Source organism: Acanthochromis polyacanthus, chromosome 1 (assembly GCF_021347895.1).
Source record: "Acanthochromis polyacanthus isolate Apoly-LR-REF ecotype Palm Island chromosome 1, KAUST_Apoly_ChrSc, whole genome shotgun sequence".
Lineage (NCBI taxonomy): Eukaryota > Metazoa > Chordata > Actinopteri > Pomacentridae > Acanthochromis > Acanthochromis polyacanthus.
In genome coordinates this window covers 52,375,376-52,388,280 of record NC_067113.1, presented here as the reverse complement: position 1 = coordinate 52,388,280, position 12,905 = coordinate 52,375,376, and the positions used below count along the sequence as shown (strand labels likewise).

General features: G+C 41.9%; 1 long non-coding RNA gene across 2 annotated transcripts in view; it reads right to left on the bottom strand.

Annotated features, from left to right (window-relative positions):
• Positions 1 to 3,531: 3,531 nt before the first annotated feature.
• Positions 3,532 to 12,905, bottom strand: part of LOC127537020 (uncharacterized) — an 85,656-nt gene continuing 76,282 nt past the window's right edge. For both annotated transcript variants that reach the window (XR_007946323.1, XR_007946309.1), the window contains one exon: positions 3,532 to 11,260. This is a non-coding gene — a long non-coding RNA (uncharacterized LOC127537020). The remainder of the gene's footprint in view (positions 11,261 to 12,905) is intronic.

The following is a 12,905-nucleotide window of genomic DNA, read 5'->3' as shown; positions in this document are numbered from 1 at the left end:
TTATTTCAGTTTGAATTCTTTCTGGCATCTTTCTGTGGCTATCTCACCATCACCTGCAGTTTATTTGAAGTTTTCACAGCTGCAGTCAGTCCTTCCATTGCCTTTTCACATTGCACTTAGGAAGACTAGTATATTTATGGCACATTTACTGGTGTTTTTTAAGTATACATTCTTTTTGAAGAGTGAACAAGCTGCACGGTCTGTCAAGAATTGGCGCATATGGAACTGGGATTCACCTACTTCAATGCAGCAAGGGGAGAACAGCTTTAGGAAGTGTGTTAACTGGAATTCACACATACACTAAAAGTTTGGGCTCACTCAGAAATGTCATTATTCATGAAAGAAAAGCATTTTTTTTCAATGAAGATAACATTAAATGAATCAGAATTACAGTCTAGACATTGGTAATGTGGTTAATGTGGTAAACTCTCAGTGGATAGAGTGGCCGTCTTGTAACTGGAAGGTTGCCGGTTCGATCCTCGGCCCGTCGAGGTGTCCCTGAGCAAGACACCGAACCCCTAATTGCTCCTGCTGGGTCGGGGTTAGTGCCTTGCATGGCAGCCTCTGACATCAGTGTGTGAATGGGTGAATGTGATGTATCATGTAAAGTGCTTTGGATAAAAGCGCTATATAAATACAACCATTTAAATGACTATTCTAGCTGGAAACGGCTCATTTTAATGGAATATCTACATAGAGGTACAGAGGAAAACATCCAGCAACCATCACTTCTGTGTTCTAATGCGACATTGTGTTAGCTAATCCGCTAATGATTAGAAAACCCTTGACTAATGAAACATGCAATTGTCTGGGTGACCCAGGCTTTTAAATGGTGGTGTGTATACATTTATTAAAGTAGCTTATAGGTTTGATGTTTGCTATGATAGCTAATACAGGATGAAATAACTCGCTTTTCGTTGTAATGCGAGTGTACACAGTGTGAAAGGGGTCATTTTTATCCCCCGCCTCCACGAAGTGGAAAAGGGGGATATAGGTTTGGCCTCCGTCCGTGCGTCCGTCCGTGCGTCCGTGCGTCCGTCCGAGATGAAGGGGACAGCTTTTCTCGGAAACTATTACAGCTAGGATTACGAAATTTAGTGTGTAGCTTCACACCATGGACACCTTGATCAAGTTCGAAAATGAGACCTGTGCGATAATATTTAACAGAGTTATGGCCCTTTATCACTATCTTGGATATAGACTCATAGACATCACATGTGGCGGGGGATATTGATGACCATGTCTTCTTGTTTATTTAGAACTGCACCTTGAAGGACAAAGTTAGAATTATGCTAACAGTCCAGTTTCACTTCATTTTAGCTCGACTACAGAGTAGGACGAGAATTGCTCTTTCACTTAAACAACACCAGAAAGCGTCACCACACTAGCTTGGATAAATTCACAATTTGCTGGATCTCCTTCTGAGTTAACCCCTTGACACCTGAATTTATTTACAATTAAATTAAAAAAAAAGTTTTTTGTGTGCTGCTGATGCTAAAATAAATGGAGTTTGTTAACTTATCTGTTACGCATAGAACATATAGGTACATTAATATATAACAGTAATAACAGATATATAATAATTAGGTCCCACTCCGACGGGTCCTACGAGAAATCAGTGCTTGCAAAAGGTTCTGAGGTACGTATTGAATATGCATAAACCAGCATTGGGGGAATGGATACGCTATCTCGGCTGCAGTCTGAATGAAAGTGGTATGATGTGAATTCGCGATAATAGGCGTCCAGTGGTGAAAACACAATTTTGCATTGCATGAACATAAATTTTACACGGATTTCTTAATTTTAGCAGCAGCCACAATGACATTTCTTCTTGTTATTCTGTGAATATGCCACCAGAATGGCCCAGCTTCCACCCAATGTCTGCCTGCTTGTTGCATTATTTGTGTACGTACATGTACATTAAAAATGGATGTTATGTGGTTGCTGTTCGGGCTGTTTTTCTGTCACTTATTTCCCAACTTTCCCTTTCTTTTCTGACTCTCAGTGCACAATTTAAAAAGAAGTACCATCACAAACATCCGCATGCTTCCAGAAATCAATAGAAATGGATTTCTCATTGTTAGTTTTGAGAAAAACTGTAAAGAAAGATGGAAGTGGTGCACTGCAGAGCCAACTAAGCACTATAATAGATAGTTTGTCAGTTTGGTTGTTTACTGGGCTGCCAGATGTATTTATCAACATCCTCTTAGTGAAGAATGGAATACATCTGTATGTGGATCTGCCTAAATAAGTATTCTGGGCTTTTGGCTACACAGTGAAAGCGTTACACAACTCCGACATGTGCTGGGGTCACCCTCACAAGTTCAAAATACCCATCGGCTGGGGGACGATGGCGCAGGAGGCCGGGGGTGGGAGTGTGTAAAGGACGGCAGCTAAAAGGCTGACATTTGTAGCCTGGAGTTTCCCCTCAGCTCACCCTTCCAACAAGCCCTGTGAATCCTCCCCTCTTCCTTCACCTCCTCCTTTAGGTTGTTCCATCACATGTTCCTAAGGAGGGATTCACCTCCTTTACAGCAGGTTTTCCCCCCAACTAATAAAGAGCCAAAGTTAAACCTGGGATTTCCAGGCCGTGTTCCAGACGTGGAAAAATCTAAATTGCACTGACATTTGCAATAATTAGTTTTTAGAAAACGGAGCCCTCATGGACAGTGGAGTTCATTTGAAACTTGATATAGCAAGAATTGATGTAAATTGTTCAATTAATGTTATTTAGGCCTCTGAACCTAAAATGAATGTTATCTTTAAAAAAAAAAAGATCAGAGCTCGAAACTGTCAAAACTGAATTTCCGATGTCCATGAACTACTCACCTCATCTGTAATCTGCAGCTCTGTTGAAAAACTCAACCAAAATCCCTTTACTGTGCATGCATCATGTACAAATTTATAAAAAATGTTGAAAAGCATTTTAATAAGATATGACAATCTGATAATTAGTCCAATTCTGTAAAAAACAAAATGTGCATTTTTTTTTTGTTGTAGCTTTAAAACAATTAGTGACTCAACTGTGACTAAGAGTGATGCGACAAAAATTCAAGAATTTTTCATTTGAACTGCAGGCTGTGTTTACACAGAGCAGGAGATAAATATGAAATTTAAAAAAAAAAAAGATATATAGTAAAACATTTACAGCATGTAGAACCAACGTTTTCTTTTCCAGTCTTGGTAGCGCCTGTTGATACTTGGAAAGATGTTGTATATGTTGATTCTATTTTCTTTTTCCATTTTTGTAAAATAAATAATAATTCTAAAATAAATCACTCTTTCATCATTTATGATTTATGCAATTGTAAGTTTGTCATACCGAACAAAGAGACATTTTTGAGTTCCCTCTACTTTAGCCATGGTTGTGTTGTTTCTATAGAGGCACAGTACTTTATATTGCCGTGAAAAATGAGGCCACAGTCAGTAAAAATGCAAAAGGAGCAGCATGATCTTTAACCACAAGACTCAGAATCACTCAAGTATCAAGTCATCAGAAATTAGTCTCACTCTTGCAGACCGTGTGCTGCAGAAGATATGAATTCATCTTTATTTCAACTTAAAAATACTCAAAATAGAAAGTTTATTCTGAATTACAGCACACAAAAACATAGTACTCAACTATGTGCACTAAGTGCTTTTAAATTGACTCTTCAGGCTAGGATTTTTCAAACAAAATCAGACATTACTAAACCCAACATGCATATTTTATTTAAGAATGACCAGACAAATGAATGTACCATTCATGTAAAACAGACACCAGCTGTGAAGAGAACCCAGGCCTTCAGCTCTTTATTGCAATGTTGATATGAAGAAACGATTGCGGGCTTCATTTCCTCTCGGGGAAATTTCATACATTTTCAGCAGCGAGGAAGAAAAAAAAAAAGAGGGAAGGAGAGACTGACCTCCATTTTGGATTATACATAATTGAAAATGTCCAGCTGAAAACCGCTGTTGGCAAAATGACACAATGACTTCAGCTCAGTTGCAGAGGGCATGTTTATATTTTGGAGTGAGTGATCGCGGAGGGCAGAGACGGAAAGAGAGAAGCCTCGCTCTCTTTCTCCCACAGAGGGGATTTTCCTCGCTGTTGCTGCAGCTGCTTTCCTGACCAACGCGGCTCTCTGCAGCTCCGAGTCCCCAAGGTCACATGATTCTCTCAAGATCCCACCTTTGACCTCCAACGACTTGTCGTCTCGGGTTGCCATGGAGACATATGTCATCAGGACCAACGTGGTGTCTCGGCCAGTTTATTTTTAACTTCGCCCACTGCCAGCTTAGCGGCCTGGAATGAGGGGCTGAAGTGGAGCTGCTGCTGGGGGAAGTTCTGGGGACATTTAGGGGCTTCCAGAGTGGGGCTTCCCAGCTGTAGTAATGCCATGCCAAGGGTGTCCGAGCAGGAATGTGAATCATCCATCCACATGATCTGTTAATACAACATTATGTCAGCTAGCGCTGGACACACAGTGGAACCTGGAAAGTCCTTTAGCAAGTGGAGATGGGGGGGGATTTTAGCCAGCTAAAAGCGCTGTCGGTCGGTTTAGCTCGTGGATGTGCTTCCATTTCCTCGGATATAGCAGGTGTTAATGTTTAGTTTGAAAGGTTCTGTTACAGGACTGCAAGGGTAAAAATGAATGTGTGCTGAAGAGTGTGTGTATAGACGGTGCATACATATGTTAAGTACAACACGTAGAAAATCTGGGCTCATAGGTAACATGAGTTCAAAATTCTTAAAGAGGGGTGGGGTCATTTTGATTTTTGCAGCGCTTTCTTCACACCAGTGTCAATGTCTGAAGTGTCAAAACTTGAGAAATAGCAGCTTGAGTCCTGAGATTTTGTCGCTACATTGACATGCACATATGGTCTTTAATGTCAAAACCCTGCTTTGATAGAATATTACAAACCAGTTATATGATCAAAAAATGTCCACGTATTTTTCGACTCCAATATTCCACCAACCATAAAACATTAATTTTTCATCCTAAGCCACACTGCTTACCGTTGCAGTACGCACTTTATACTACTCCAGTTCACATTATTACTGCAATAGTCACTATGTGCAAGCCCGGTTTACAAATGCACAGTGCACTTTATGACCAACCACCGCTGCTGTCAGTTTAAGTCTGCTTATTTTTTGCTTAGTAATTGCTTTAGTTTTTGTACATTTTTATACATTGTGTCATTTGGTTAAGGAGGATCACCAAAATAAGAATTTCATTCATTGTACAGTGTACCCGCCTAGTTTCTGTGCACGACAATAAATAAATCTCCAATCGAAGAGGCTCACTTATTTCGTGTAATTGGCACCAATAGGAGCTATAAAAATGCAGAGTATGATTCCAGTCAGATCATACTGTACTCTGAGGAAAAAAAATAAATATTAAAATTACGTTTTTTTTGCATTTCGGGCCCATATCTGAGCATGCATTGAGAAGGTATGATGGTGGAACCATTCCTATAGTTGTCTCATATGGAAGAGCTGTCTAATATTGTTACTGGGCTGAAAGAAAAATCATGGTTTTCCAACTCATAGTGCTTCCATCCATCCATTACCTACATACTGCTTAATCCTCATTAGGGTCACAGCTGGAGCCTATCCCACCTGACTTTGGGTGAGGGCATTGGACACCCAGTCTATCACAGGGCCACACATAGAGACAAACAAGCTCACTCACATTCACGCCTACGGACAATGTAGAAACAGCATGTTTTGGACTGTGGGAAGAAGTCAGACTACCTGGAGAAAACCCACGCATGCACAGAGAAAACATCCAAACTCCATGCAGAAAGATCCCAGGCCCAGGCTGGTATGCAAACCGGAGATCTTCTAGTGTCAGTGCTAGCCACTGAGCCACTGTGCAGCCTTCTCATAGTGCTTCAAGTAATTAAAAAATCATTACCTCAGCTACATAATTTCTCAAGTTGTGGCACATCAAACATTGCTCCGCAGACTGGTACGAAGGAAACGGTGCAAAAAATCAACATGAAGCCACACCTCTTTTAGAAATTTTAACTCAAAAACTAACCCCAGACTTTACATGTGGTCAACTACCACTTTTTTTTTTCTTTTTTTTTAAAAATGGTGCAGAATGACTCAGTGGCTCACTTTAAACCCCAAATAGGCCAGATAATGTTCTCCAGTATGTTACTGAACGTTATTTTTGAGATGCTTGGTGTGAGAATGTGGTCGTCCGGTGGAAACTCCGAGCCCCTTGTTTATGGGTTTCTGTCTCTTGTGGTTGGGAGTGAAAGAGGGAGTGAAGCATCGCTATCTCTTCAGTGGTGTGTTTGTGGCCTCAGCAGCTGTTGTATACATGAGCATTTGTGAACACCTGCATTAGTGACATTTGCTTAACATCATGTTTGCACTCTGATACTACTACATGGTCAAGCAGTATTTCCAAATATTTTCTTACAGGTTGTTGTGTCCTGATAGTGTGTCAACCAAGTTTGTTTTCCATGCAGTGACTCACAAGCACAAGTCATGACTGTTTTATATGGAGGACAAGTGCACCTAGATTGAATTTTTTTTTAAGGAAAATGATACAAAGAAAATTTCACATAATCCATCATACTGTTTTAAATTTTTTTTAAATCATTTACACACAGAAAATGGATTAAAAAATAGATAACTATGTCCGAGTAATTCATTTTCACTTTCATCTCTTCTTACATATCGTCTTATTTCCCGTTTTCCATGAAACATTTCAATTCAACCTTGTGTGTTTAGTTTTTATTTCAAGTGTTTTGATCAAGCTTCTCTATGTTCTGGATTTCGTATTACACTTTTCATTTTCATTTTGCCATTTCCCCGTGTCAGTTTGGCATTTCAATATCCAGTTCAATCTTCCAGTTTCCTTTTTAACATGAAAATGTATTGTGGAGTACAAAAATTATCACAGTCCATTCATCATTTATCCTAAACTTATTGTCCACTGATTTATTTATTTTTTTAAATTTAAACAGTTATTAGTTCAACATCAATTGATTAGTCCCTTAAATCATATCTACAGAGCCACTGCTGTTCTAAGCTGTTTTATATGTTCTGCTGCGAGAACTTGTGTTTGGCATCTTCTTTTCCATTTTTAAAGACTTGGGGGGCTTTTTTGCCTCTGTTCAATTGCTCACAATCAACATGCAAACAGGAAAATAGTTAACCAAGAAAGAGGAATGACATGCATCAAAGATCCGTGTCATGTCAGAGTGACAGAGTGTAGCAGCACGGTGCCAAAGGAAGCTCCTTGCCTGCTTGTGCATGTGCCACTTAGTTTTATACTTTTTAATTCATGTTTTTACAAGTTATTCAGATTTTTTTTTTGTCTTATTATTCCTTCATTTCAAAGGATGATCAACACTCCATCCTGAGCCTGAGGAAGTCTGTATAGACACATGGAGGCTGCCTCACATGTTGCTTTCACCTCCTGTACACTCACCTTTGTAGTCACAGTGTTGCTAAGTTTCAGTGAAAACACATGCAACTTGCACCTCAGTATATTTTACAGTTTGTTCTTGAAGTATCACGGTCGGCTTAATAAGCCTGTGGAAACTTCTCTGACCACCTCTGGCCCCTTTGCTAAAGTGTCACAGAGTTCAGACCAGGACTACCTGAGAGCTGTCAGGGCGAGACATAAGAACACTATCGGACATACAGTTTGGCTTCTGTACATTGTCTGTTTTTGTTCTTGACGCTTTCTGTCTCTTTCATTTTATCTCTTGTCCAGCACAGATCTGCGGGGCATGACCTCGCACTTACGACTCAGAACAAAAAGATGGAGAGCGAGCTGGAGGGAGAGTGGCAGTTTCATTCTGCTGATGTAGAGATTTTTGGAGCATTCCTTCTCCGCCCGAGGGACGTCGGCACACTTTTTGTCTGCTAAAGCATCGACCGTCTGCACAAGGAGTTTGAAACAAAGATGCTGCGGAAAAAAAGCAGAGAATTACCATTGTTTGATCCTTTGGTGGGTTTCCAGAGTCTGTCTTGTGCCAAGGCTGGACTAAAAAGCTTTGATTCGTGTGTAATCTCCCCCTGGTTACTCACATAATGGTCTGGCCCATGCCTACTGATGATGACTATGGTGATGTCAGAGCAAAGAGCTCAAAGCGGCTTTAGTGGGGTGCAGAGTGGAGGAGGGGTGGGGAAGCTAGAGGTTAAAGAGGTGACATAGAAAACAATCCACAAAAAGAAGGAATACGGACAACAGTCGCAGCTAAACAGTCACATTTACACGCAGGCAATGAGGCGTGTGCACACTTGTACACATCCGTCACGCTCTGTAGTCGCTTCTTCAAAACAACCTACTGCACAGAGGGATTAAGACACACTCACAGCAGGATGCCGGTAGGAAATCGTCTCACCGCAAAAGTCATGATCAGATCAGCACAGCGGTGCTCCTGAGATGTCAGCAGGAGGTCACGTGATTGTGTGTGGTGCAGACTGGTCAAGAACTAGCCATGATGTAATGGTCACACGCACGCCATGGCACAGCCTTATGCAGCACAGCATCACCATAGACCCGCAGGCAGCCATTCGTCCTTGTGCACCAGGGCTACTGCCCTCGCATTGGCTGAATAAACATTCACGGAGGGATTTCAGAGATTTGGGTAAACAACTGAGGTGCTCGACCATTGGATGGAGTAGCGTTTTACTCCCATCATATTAACTATTTTCCTATTGGTCAAAAATTCATGTTTGGAGGGATTTAAAGAAGCTTTAGCTACTGGATGAAACGATTTGAGTGCTCTACTCCCCTGCAGTATTAGAGCAAGTCTTCTTCAGGGACATGTTGAATATTGACATTAAATTAAGTCTTTACTTTCATGGAAAGAGCTGAAAGCGTTTCCCGGTACGGATGTCAAATTAAGTGGCTCAGCTGACAGTGCAGCACTTTGCAGCTCTGCATGTCCTGATGAGCAAGTTATCAGAAAGGCAGAAAATTACCTCTGTTAAACAATGGGGAGTTGAAAAGAGCCATCAGTGTCTGCCAGTTATTAGTGTTTGTTTAAGGAGGCATGTAAGTATCCACAGAACTGTACTTCAGTGAGCAGATATGACATTGTTCTCATGTATATTCATATCCACAGTGATTTTTTTTTTTATTTCATGTTTTTCTCTTTGGGGCAATGCCAATAGGTAAATGCCCCTCTTTACAATTGGCTGTAGTGGAGTTGGAGTTGTGTTCATTAGGGTAAACAAGCTGTGCTCCAGAGATAACACTGAGGCCATTCACTCGACCCTGGCACTGAGCTGATAGTAATACCAGCCTGCGCTCACACACCAACACACAAGCATCATTCATCTCCTCTGTTCCCTGTTTACTTCAATGCATGGCTGCACCACCAGCGAGGTAACACGACTCAAAACAGAAACAATACAAATGCCCTACAACCTCCCCAGACAGGATCACCGCAGCTCCGGGGTCGCCCCTGGCTGTCATTCTCATTCACACTCTGTGGTTTTTTACCATTGTGTCCAGCGTTCTGCCCTGTCTGTGCTTGTGGCCCGCCCCAAGTAATGACCTCATCTGACAGCACAGCTGCCAGTAGGCAGCAGACTGCTTATGAAACCAGGCCATTCTATCCCTAAAATTCAGGGGTTGTGCAACTGGAGTGGGAGCACAGTGTGCCCGTGTGCGAGTGCAAGTTTGTATGTGGTAGAAATTCTGTGATTATGCAATAGGGTTGATATTATAGCTACAAAAAAATTCTAATTTTGAGCCGCATTGTGCTACTGAAGGACAATTTGTTGCACAGACACACATGTGCGCATGCACACACTATTTGAAAGTCTCTATCCACTTGTGAATAATAGATACAGAAGTGATGTGTCAAAGTCCTTGGAGTGGCCTGGAAACAGAGAGCAGATTAAATGTGCACCAACCCTGACCTCAGCCAGACTGTGTTACACACCCCACACACGAACACACACATATACACACACGCGATCCCATGCATACAGTCTGCGATGACAGCACTCGCCCACTGACCAATGAGATAAGCTGCAGATAGCAGAGCTGAGAGGAGCAGCTTCAACAACAGAATATCACGAACGTGAGTCTGTTTAAAGCGGCGCTCAGGTTTCCTTCATTGTTCCACAGAGCTGCAGTATTGGTCTGAGTGACTAATAATAGGAAGGTTGATTAAAAACAGTTAGACGTGCTGGGTCGTCTCTTTGCCAGCTACTGTGAAGGTTATTTGTTCACTTAAAATCTGTAAAGTTTTGAGTTTCTAACCTCCAACAGGTGCTAGCACCAAGTTTGTTCCTTCGTCCACGTGTTGACATAATCTATGACAAATCAGTACAGTTCAATTTTTATGTAGGACCAACATAATTCAGCTACACTTGATAAACATTACAGCCCACTGGTTCTTGTTTGCCAAAGGAAAGCACTGAGGATTGAGGAAAAGAATGAAAACAAGTAGTGCAAGATCTTGCAAAAATTATAACTTCATGTAAAATTCATGCAGATAAAGTAACCTGCATCATGTTTGTTATTACAGCTCATTCTGTGCATTGTAGGCAGAGAGATTTAAAGGCCCCAATACATGAATCAATAGTGTAAAGATGTGCATATGTTTGAGTTCTTTTACTCAATTGCTGCATGTGTGTTCTTTATATTTGCAACTTTATTACCTGTGAAGAACATCATGCATACATCTTAAGATCGGTTTAATCTTGCCAGCCTTGTTGCGCCAGGAGGAGCTCTCGTTCTTCACCTTCCCGCCGGTTCTCACCTTTTTCAGCCTCAAAGAATAACCGTGACCTCCTTGTAGATAATCGCACTCTTGAACACACTCCGTTTTCCAATGCCTCCAAACTTCTCCTGCTCCTTTAAAGGGACCATGAATAATGGATCGAGCTTTGCGTCATCATTTGTACAGGTAACAATGTTGGCATGTCAAGCCAAGGCATCTGATCCTCTCTTCCAGTGACATGATGGAATATGTTAGCCGGTGTTAGCTTTCACCAGGTGAGGCTGCAATATTGATGAAGTGGGTGAGACGCTTTTTCCACTGCCTCAACTCCACGGCAGCTCCTCCTCTCGTTTTGCCGCATCCCCATCATTTGATATCGAAGCTGTGCCGGCGGTGGTGGCGGCGTTTTCGGGGCCGGCGGGCGGGCAAGCGGCCGGATGGTCAGGCAAACTGGACGAAGTGGAGTGGAGAAGGGAAGGGAGGAGCGGAGCGTGGCATGCTGCACATTTTCCATCTGTCATGAAAGTGGAGCAGCTCATTATCACAGAGTGCTCTCTACTGAGCTGACCTGAAAAGACAAGAAGTGTGTGTGAGTGTGTGTAGGTTTGTGAGACTGTACATATAGTGTTAATGCGTCCTAGTCATACCTTTTCTCATCCAAGTCAATGTGGAAGTATCTAAAACAAAGATTTCACACTGTAGATTCAATCGTACGTCCTTATTTTTCAGATGAAGCTCCATCATTCTAGCAGCCATCCTACATCGATCATCAAATTGAGGCATCAAAGTGACACAATTTTTTACACTCGAGAAGACACTGTTTTCCTCCAGCTGCCCTTCACTCCACTTGGATAAATCATCGCCCTCAAAAACATATAAATAATGTATCAGAGGCAGCAGTAATAAAGGTGTAGACAGGCGAAGATGTGAGGAGGAGGAGTGTGAGGAAAGTAATAAAGTGGAGTACCGTTTCTAATTGGTAAACTCTCCATAGTTTGTGAGGCTGCTTGTTTTAGATTCTTGTATATTTATTGCTGTAATATAAGCAAAGAATACAAGATTTGAAGTAGTGCTTTCCACTCGACATTTCATCTGCAGTTATGACGTGAAAGGAGACAGAAAAGTTTGTTTTCCCTCAAGTCTTCTCACAAAATAAAGAAAATGGACACAGTGTGGAAATCCACCTGGTGCACCTTGTGATGAACATAAACAATTTACAAAGAGCTCTCTCTGTATGCCTGATCCCCAGGCTATAATGTCCCAGTTGAGAATGCACCATGTCAATTTGTGACTGTGCTCAGGGGTACAACAAGAAGCAGCGGCTCTGATATAGGAGGGCAGGCAGAGAGAATGGAGCCACAGCAGGCGGAGAATAAGGAAAATAAATCTAGAGGGACCTTGCAGGCTGGTAATAAAGCCTCTCAGCGCAGATGTCCATCTGAATAAAGAGCTATTTCCAGTTGTTTCTTTATTTCCCTCAGCCAACAGCCACACTAACAGGCAAGTGGAGCTTTGTCACACACACACACACACATACAAAAAGAAAAGCTGGCAAGCATTTGGAACTGAATCTGAAAAATGGTCCTTATAGCAGCAGAATCCAAGGTCCGAGGCCACAAACCCGAGCGAAAAATTTGCAGCTCACTGTGAATCCTTCAGCAGGCTTTAACTGCTCGCGCCTCGACTGGAATTAACTTCCCCTTCTAGCTCAACCGTGGTGATTGATTTCAAGGTCTGGCTGCAAACCTGTCCAAACTGTAGTTGGCAAAAGAATCTCTTCTCAATAGCCTTTTCATAATTTGTGCTCCGTCAGTCTGACAGAAAGGATACCATAGAGGGCATAATTGATTACCTGCTGTGTCCTTGTTACGTCTACAGCCTTGGAGCTGCAGGGCGCTGATGTTGTGCCGCACGTAGCTGTAGCTGTATGGATGCCGTGGTTAATCAGAAAAAAGGACGCAGCCTGTTTGATATTTCAAGCTTGACCCTAAAATGGAAACTGGAGGGGTATCGCGAGGATCACAAGTGCTTCGTGAAATAATTCAGCTGAGAGATGCAGCTTAAATCTTAATGTTAGGCTCATTAGCAAACAATGGTTGGCCATCAGTTTGTATTGTCTGCTAGGGACTGTCAGTCATTTCAGTAACAGGAATTGTAACACTTGCCCGCTGGGAGCAGACAAGGAAGTAATATTATTATGGTATTGTCAGAAA